General features: G+C 23.0%; 1 protein-coding gene across 1 annotated transcript in view; it reads left to right on the top strand.

Moving 5' to 3' along the window:
• The first annotated feature begins 2,816 nt into the window (after positions 1-2,816).
• The window catches only part of LOC112603364 (glutamate receptor ionotropic, NMDA 3A-like), a 131,115-nt gene continuing 124,263 nt past the window's right edge, over positions 2,817-9,668 (top strand). Inside the window, exon 1 of the mRNA XM_025351895.1 lies at positions 2,817-2,922. The gene's annotated coding sequence lies outside the window, so the exon portion shown is untranslated. The remainder of the gene's footprint in view (positions 2,923-9,668) is intronic.

Here is a 9,668-nt window from a genome sequence, read left to right as displayed (position 1 = left end):
TTTTATATTACCTATATATTTGTACATGGTACTAGATAATATATGATGCCAATATAATAAAGTAACAATTTTTCGATAGTAAATAGGTATAAATTACTCTAGTCTCATCGTCTATTAAAAGTTTTTAGAATTTATAAATAATAATTTCACAATAAATAGTTATCATTCGTTAAAATTATAATACTAATATCAAATATTTAAATAATTATTCAATTGAATAACAATAATTTAAAATAATTTTAGTGATTCATATAAGAACCAAATAAGTATCTACAACACATTTTTTTTTTTTATTTATAAACCTATGTGTTTTATACTTAAAAAAATAATTAAATCAGATTTAATTTAAGGTTTAATTCGAACTATTAGCTTAATGCAAGGTTAAATCGTATTTACAAATGTATACCATTATTAATTTTAAATTTCTTATTTCTTATTAATTGTTTATATACATATTGTAATATTGTAAATATTAGATACATATTTATAGTGTGTAATGTAATAGTTTTAAGTAATTAAATTTTAAATTTTAATATATTTTAAGATAACTACATTTTTTATGAAGTTTAAATGTTTATGATTGTCACTAATGTTCAAAATAGTGCTTTTTAATTAAATGATCATTTTTTTTAGGTGGGGTGATTATACATGGACAAATGCGTAGTTATAAATAATATTAGACTATTAAAAACGTGTTAGTTAAAAAAAAATAAAATAAATTCAAATTTCAAATGAATAACTCAAATATTATAATAGTATCTATTCCAATTTTATCACATTTATTAATAATAGTCATTGTTCATTAGATATTTGCATTATTGTTGCATTCATTGGGTAAGTGTATATATTAATAATTGGAACTTGACTCTTAAGGAATCACGGGGTAATGTTAGTTAAACATTAAAATATTTAAAATCACGTTGTGTACTTGTATCTTAATACTGTATAATATTATATTCTTATTTCATTAAGAGTTTTAAATTGTTTGCTATTTTGTGCACGTGCTATGAACCAAATTCTCCTTCATAAATATTTTACAATTACGTTAACACAAGAATAATCATAATCAACATGAGTCTTCATAAAATGTAGTGCCTATATGTCTTCTAGATGCCGTTTTATTTACTTTTTCATAATATTCTGTGGTACAATTTTTTTAAATTTTTTTTTTTATTTTTGATTAACTTATTAATATAATTAATTATTAAATAAATTATATTTTCATATGACAATTAGTTGTGATAATTTAGCCACTTGTCTTTGATATATTAAGTTATAAAAATTGTATCTGTAAATAGGTAATTTATAACTATTAATTACAAGATATTTTGTAAATTAAGTAGCTATTTTCAATCATAAGAACTAAATAGTTATAAAACATTATGCACCACATAATACAAATGATACATTCTTAGATTTATTATTAAAATAACTGAGAACGAAAAAACAAATACTAATATGTTAAATGTAGATATATTATAAACTAACAAATTTCTAAATAAGGTTAAAAAAAAAAATAAGAATTTCATTTGAATATTTTAATTCATCTTATTGATGAAAATAAAAAAAATAAAAATTCTTTTGAAAAGTTGAAGGCATGTGTCAAATAAGGTAAAAAGGATTTTTTTTAAAAATTGTATTGTCTTTACCTGCTCTTTAAGATAAAGAGAAATGCCATTTAAAACTTTTCTATTTTTTACGTTAACGTGTTTAAAAAACTGAATATCTACACTATTTTATACTTAAATATTGAACATAATAATTTAATATTTAATTAAACATTTGTATTATTTTTTGGTATATTTACTTGTTTTAACGTTTGATCGAGAACTATTAAAAGCAAATGTCGTCATTTAAAATTCGTGTAATATAATACTGTAATAGTTTTAATTTGAAGCTTTAAAAATAAATAAGGTAAGTATATTTTGACTTTTTGAGTGATCAAGTTTTAATTTTATATAAATTATTTTTATTTTATAGCGTACAAAAAGTTTTGGTTTATAACTTTTGAGGTACTTAAATAAATAATTTTGTTTTTACGGTTAAAATATATAATTTTAAATTTATGGCAGGTACTGATTTATATTAAATAAACATCCACGTACCACTATTCATGTTTTTCCTGTCAAGTTCAATTCACGTTATGCAAAGATTATATTAATAGTATACTTTTAAAGTTAAATTGTACATGATATCTATAGATTCTTGTTTAGATAGACCAAACTTGAAACTATTATATATGTGTTGTATAAAAGAAAAACACCCATCGTGTCGCTTACCTCTCGCACTTTCCATTTGACTATTCTGGAGAGTCAGCGAGTCGGGTATGTTTAGTTTTATATAGAATATATTACCTATATACTTGCGTCCATCTGCTATCCATTACTAGTATCGTTTTCCCTCGGCCTTTACACACAACAACGGAATTTATTTGAAACATTTTTATCATTTTTTTTCCCTGGGGTTAGATTTTAATGTCACGGATACCATATTGTCTCGGAGAATAATGCACTATAGTCTTACGCTACACACATTCGCACTCCTATAATAATACACGCACACGAACAAAAGTCCGATACACAATTACACAAGATGCACCGGTGTAGTAGTAGCTAGTGAAGGGCAGAGGCGGCGACGACAGGGCGGCAAACGGTTTACTCCTGGCAAAACCTCTTGTCAGATTCAGGATCGATCCTCCTCCCCACCTTGGACGCCCTCTGGTCGTCATGACCCAAAGTAATCGTCGCCGCCGCCACCGGGGGACGCATTCATACGTCACCGCCGTCTCCTGTTTTTTGGCCGATTCATGTGCCGCTTGGCTATCGTGTGATCTGGCCGCATGTTCATTCGCCACCGCTGGTCCGGTTACGATCGCCTCTCCCCGGATGCGAGTTGATTTTCGTTTACATAGAGTGGCGCCAAGTATGTATTTGTTCAGCATAATAATAATAATAAAATAAATTTAGTTATTATTTTTTTTTTTTATAAATATTTATCTAATTAGTTAAAAAATAAATCACATTTTTTTTATATCATTGAACTTTTAAGATATTATCATTATAATACCTTCACGTAAAATACACGTGCTTATAATATAAAGTTTAATTGATAGTCATTTCTATATATTTTTAACGATGATATGACAACGACATTTTAAACATGTGCTCGCTCGTAGACAATATTTTGATACTGGAGTTTAATGGTTCTGTAAGTTAAATAATAGGTATACTCTAAGATGAAAAAAATAAATATATTTACATAAAAACATTTTGATTTTTGTCAGTTATTTATTGGTAAAATATTTTGAATAAAATTTTATTTTATACCAATTAAATACATTTATTTTTAATATGTATTTAATTAATTGTAGTTATTGGTCACACTTTAATATTTAATGGTAAATAGTTACACATTGCAACAAAATATAAACCAATAGATTAAACAATAGATATTTAATGATAATTGATAACGAATCATTTCATGTAGTTTAAATAGATAATTTAACTTATCTATCTACTTATATTTAATCAATGTTTTAATATAATTATTTTATAATTTTTATGTGAAGTTAAAAATCATTTTTTTTCATATTATATGTAAAATCATATGTAAGTTATATTATAGAATCTTGTTTAAAATTTTTATTTTATAAAAAATAAAAATAAAAGTTTACGTATAGTTTATTTATGAACTGCATATAATATCTATTAAGGTAAAACGTTTATGTTTGAAAGCATTTTGATTGGGAAGTAAAAAAATTGATAAAAAAAAACTATCTTTCATTGAAATTTTACATCTATAGAGTGTTGTTTTGAATTTAAATTTCATCCGTGCTCATTAACGGGTGAACTTGAAATTTTTCAGTGGCAAGTCTGATATTTCACCTACCTTACAAAACTTAAAATACGATAAAGGCTTTCACTGTCATCTTTTTATAACTATAATATATAATACTTGACGTAGTTATTATAAAAATACTAGTTAATAAATATCACCAATGGGCATTATTCACCTACCCTCTGCCGTTGAAAGTCTAAATAGTCGCCTCTCGATTACTTCTTCACCACACTACTATTCTTGCTTGTTTGAAATATATACAATATCTAGATAAACGATATTAAAACTTTTAGGATCAATGTTTAGTGTTTTGGCATGTAAAAGCATTATAAAGTCAATTATATGATATCAAGACATATTGAAATCGGCTGATTTACAAAATCCTTTTAGTTCAGAAACACTAGAAGAAAATAAAATAAAATATACTTGGAGATATCTGATTGTTTTTTTAGAAGAATAATTTTGTTTAAGTTTTGTTATAATTTGTAAATACATTCTAAGTCTTAAAGAAAATATTATCTTAATATAATTATGTATAAAGATTAATATTTTATTTATTTTTTTTTTTTTCATAGCAAATTGAATCTAGTTTGTATTTTGGGTATTAAAAGAATAAATGTTGAAGTATTTTATAACAGTGCTTCTCAAACTTTTTTGTCATGGGCCCCCCTAAATTTAATGTGAAACTATCAAACCCTCTTTAATCAAAATTATTAGTTATTTTTTCTTAGCTATATATTAAAATAAATATTTTACTTCTCCCTAATTTGAAAATCACTCCATTATAATATAATCAGAGAACGAGAGGGGGAAATACGTGTAAAACAATACATAATATGCTTCTATTGGAATCTAATATATATTTACAGCTATTCTATTAGAAAAATAAATATTTTTCATAAATGGATATTATTAAAATGTATGTTATAAAAAACATAAATATGTTCCAAAATTAAAATGTTAGAAAAACTTCTAATTTTAATCAGCTTCAAATTAATTATAACACTCGAAAACTCTTGTACTTTGTCCATAGCAAAATAACTCTTAACCTAAGTTCTTTGACCGTATTTGGGTCATTAAACAAACACCATTTGGTTTTTATGTCTGTTGAAAACGAAATATTGGACATGTGGTAAATGTATGTCTAATAATTAAAAACACTTATTAAGTTACTTTTACTGAAAAATAAATAAATGTTGTCATTCGTTGAGAATTTAGATTTATAAAGAAATATTGTGATGTATTGGTTTAAGCGGTTCTTATATTTGTATGCTTATAACATATATTCAAACTTTGTATGTTCTAAACATTTATTATTTTATTTTAATACTTTTATATTTCACATTAAATTTTATAAAGAATTATTTGGTTATTTATTTTTTTTTTATTTCAAGTAAATATTAGTAAAATGATATGCCTATTGTCTATTAAGTTTTTATTTTTTGAGAAATAAATACAAGTAATTAAATCAATTCGTAAGACATTTAATTTTTTAACAATTTTAATAAAGTTTCAAAAAAAAAAAAAAAAAAAATGAAAATATTGATAATTGGTGAGTTATTAGTTATAAGTACCTATAACGTACTGTATACATCTATACATATCTTACGTTAACAACAACAGTTGACGATATGGTTTGTTTTATTATTTAATCACAGAAGTTACTAAATTAAAAAATAATAAGATTTGACTTCATCAAAAATGTATCTAGATTTTGTAAAGTATTGCTTTATTACATTTTATTATTAATTTGTGGTAGTCTTTAATTTAAAAAAATAGTTTTTAAAAATTAAAAACAATCTTATTGAAACAATTATTTTGATTAAATTTCCAATCAATAGAGATGCTGCAAGAAAATTGTATTGGTTTTAGTTTACCAAAGGAAGTATTAGCTGAAAAAAAGATACCCAGTGTCTAGTCTAAAATAATAAGTGGAATTTGAGATACAAATAATTTATTTAAACTTTTTAGGTACTTTATACTTTTTTGATAATATGATATTTTATTATATTTTAGTCTAAGTATATTAGTAGATATTTAATTTTGTTTTTATTACAATAGATTAATTTTAGTATGTCGCTCAACATATTCTAGGTGGTTAAAAGAATATAAAATATTACTTTAATAGTATGGTTTACCAACCAGAATTTAGTAGATACTATATTACAAAACCAAACCCTATTTTAATCAGTTCAATGCGTAACTGCAGGTATTAAAGTTCTATAAATAAACTAAAATATGTTAATTTTTATTAATTTATACACAATACATTTAAATTATTTAAAAATATTGGGGTAAATAAGTAAATATTAAATGATATTACAAGTAAATTTGAATAACTGAATATAAAAAGTTTGGTATAAAATATCTTATATATTATAAAATTTATACTTTTCATTCCCGAGAATTTCATCAAAATCATTAGATATTTTTATTAAGTGTTTAATATTTTTGTAATACATTTTATATTTCAAACATAAAAAAAAAAAATATTTGTTTAAAGCATTATTATTATTAAGCTCTCAGTATGTTCATGGCTTTAAGTAAAAGGGGAAATCCTATTAAATATTATAATGAGTCCATGACTATATAAAATTTTATTGCTTTTTAAAACTGTTGGAATATATATAGTAATCTATCGGTGTAATGATTTGTACACAGATATTGTTAAAATTACATGTTATGTTCAACATTTTTATATGTAGCCGGAATTATTATAATTATTATAATATTATTAATAATTTATAAAACTATTATAATTGTATTTTATAATTTTACATTCGATTATCTTATACTTTGATTAGTATGAAGATCATTAAACACTAATTTAAATTAAATTAGTTAAAATGACATATATGTATGGTTAATAGTTATAGTGTTTGTTGGAATTGAATTTTTGAATAATTGTAAATTTTAGTGTTGGGTATGCTTTTAAATATTCATTTTGTATCCCTAAATTTGTTGCTGACAGATAATTTATTATAATTTATGACAGTATTATATCATGTTTTATATTTACAAATGTTAGTATGTTCCTTGTTTTATGAAAATATAAGTTATTTATTTTTAATACAAAACTTTACATTTTTTCCAAAACATTTCTTACTTACATTAAATATTTTATTCAATTACAATATTAATTAATTAACTTTTTTTTTTTTTTAATTGTTGCTGTTACATGCACAAAACTACAACATATTTTTAAATTTTCACTATAGTATATTAAAATTAATATTATACATTACTGTATCACTATTTATTATAAATACCTATATTCTATTTATAATTTTTGTTTAAACATTTTTATACTCAAATTTGGTTTCAGTAGTTTTGTATTCAGATTTTTTTCTTAGAAAATGATGAATAAAATTTAATAAATTATGCTTTTAATATCTCTAGAACATAGGTTAATTATGCATGAAATAGATTGCAATAGTTAAAATTCTGTTACTTAAATTAATGAAATGTTTAGAATATTGCCAATGATGTGATTTCAAACCTTTATCAAATGATAACGTTCATTATCTTTAAGTTAACATAATTATACTCTTCGATAAATATTTTTTAGTGTATCACATTAGTAAAATGTTGCATTCGTGTAGATCAGAGGTGGGCAACTGGCGGCCCGCGAGCCTTTTTTATCTGGCCCGCACTAAATTTTCAAATTGCATTAGGTATAGGTATAGAATTTTAACTTATGTCCTATTTCATTATATACAAAATAAATGCTATTAATGACCTTTTTTTTTTTTTTTTGCTTTCTATGTTACGTATTTTAGTTATAAAAAATTAAAATATCTTAGAAATAATTATATTTTTTTAAAAATATTTCTATAGGCTACTTTCAAATACTTGATTAGGCTACAAGTTTGCTACAGGATATCGATAGAAAAAGAAAAGTATCACAGAGTGGGTTAACTAAAATTTCATAAATACTTCTTCTTTTAACAATAATATATTATTTGAATTACATCAAAGTCATCAAGATATGGATCTGATAATAAATCTAAAATATATATTTAAGGTATTAAAAATAATTTGCTGGATAGAAATGCTTGAAAATTTAATATGAATGAAGATTCTCATAAGTCGATAATTCTTTAATTGAAAAATATCAAAAAATATACAAATTGTTTTGTGGTTCATGAAAACTTTTGTTTTATATAAAATTTTTGAATATTTAATTCAAGACTCCTTGTAAGAAATTTATACTAAAACCATAAAATTGAATAAAAATATAAATGAATTTATTTATTTCTCTTAGGAACAATAAGAATATGTGATAAAGAATTATTTTTTTTTTACACGAGTAACATGATAAAAGGAATTACTCAGTAGCTAATGGTAACACTACCCTAACTTGTCATATATTTTTTTTTATTAATTTAAATCTTTAAGTAGGTCATTAAACTAGTTCTTTTTGAGTTTTTTTGGAGGATTTCTAGGAAATGTGAGATTAGCGAGGTTAAACTTTAGGGTGTTGATATGAGACGGAAATCTAGAGTGGAACCTTTGTAAAAGGTTACTGTTTCTTCGTGGATGGTTTTGATTTTTGGATCGGCATATAATGTTAGGTTTGAGATGTTAAGTGATAAATCAGCGATTTCACAAAGAATATTATTTTGAAATGTTTGAATTTTGTTAATGTTTGATTTTTTAACATTGTCCCAGAGCTGTAGAATGTAGACTAAATTTACATTGACTTAAATAAGAATTTATATATTAGAAGTTTTGTATTTAATTAAGTGTACTTAATATTGATGATTATAGTTTTAAGTAATAGAAGACGTACATTTAAGATAAACTTTTTAGGTTTGATGTGGTGTGACCAAATGAGCTGGCAGTAAATAATTAGATCTAAGTATTTAGTTGATTGAGATGTAAGAATTTGAATATTATCTAGAAACACTCAGAATAGGGAGGAATGCAAAAAATAAATGTAGTGTGTAGTGATTTAGATTGGTTGATTTTTAAATCAACTCAATTTAAAACACTCATGAGATCAAGGTGGTTTTGAAGATTAAGGAAGGCAATGTGAGAACTTTTATGAAGACACCATTCTTATAAATTTATAAAGGTAATTATTTTTAAGTTAAAATTTAGACAAAATAAACTTGTTTAAAGATAAATAAATATGTTAATTACTTTGTTATAATCTAAAAACATTATTTTTGGAACTCATTTTTGCAACATTAACATGATGTAAATCATGGATTTTACTATATGTAATGACGTTTTTGATTATTTTAAAGATATTATCTATTTATACTATGGTTCTATTTTTATTGATTAGGTATTTACTGAAAAATATTTTTAAATTTTGAGTTTTTTAGTTGATATAATATGGTTTTAATATATAATATAATAAATGTAATATTTTCGGAAAAAAATACATTGACTCCGCTCAGAATCGTGTTACGTACACAAAATAGTATCATTGGTTTAAAATTCAACATAATAATTATCATATCATGATAATGACCTACTCAATGCACTTAATGTAGAGGAGAGTGGTATCCACTTGTCTAAATTTTTTTTTTTAAATTTTGAGTTCATATTTAATATTTTTTGAAGATTATTACATACATTTTATTAAAGATTCAATGTACTTACAATAAATAGTTAATCCATGGTTAAAACTATTTTTTTATTTAGTAGGCTTTTATTATGTATAATAATATATTTTTTTACATTACTAATTTAAAGTTAAGTTTTTAAATTATAAAGTTAGGATTATCAAAATTTTATACGTATTATGAAGTGTACTCGTATTTCAATATTAATTTACATTTATAGAAAACTAATTGTTATTCAATCTTTTTAAACATAAC

This window comes from Melanaphis sacchari, unplaced genomic scaffold (assembly GCF_002803265.2).
Source record: "Melanaphis sacchari strain LSU unplaced genomic scaffold, SCAv2.0 Contig0_pilon_pilon, whole genome shotgun sequence".
Taxonomy (NCBI): domain Eukaryota; kingdom Metazoa; phylum Arthropoda; class Insecta; order Hemiptera; family Aphididae; genus Melanaphis; species Melanaphis sacchari.
The sequence above is the reverse complement of the archived record's forward strand: the minus strand, read 5'-3'. Positions and strand labels throughout refer to the sequence as shown.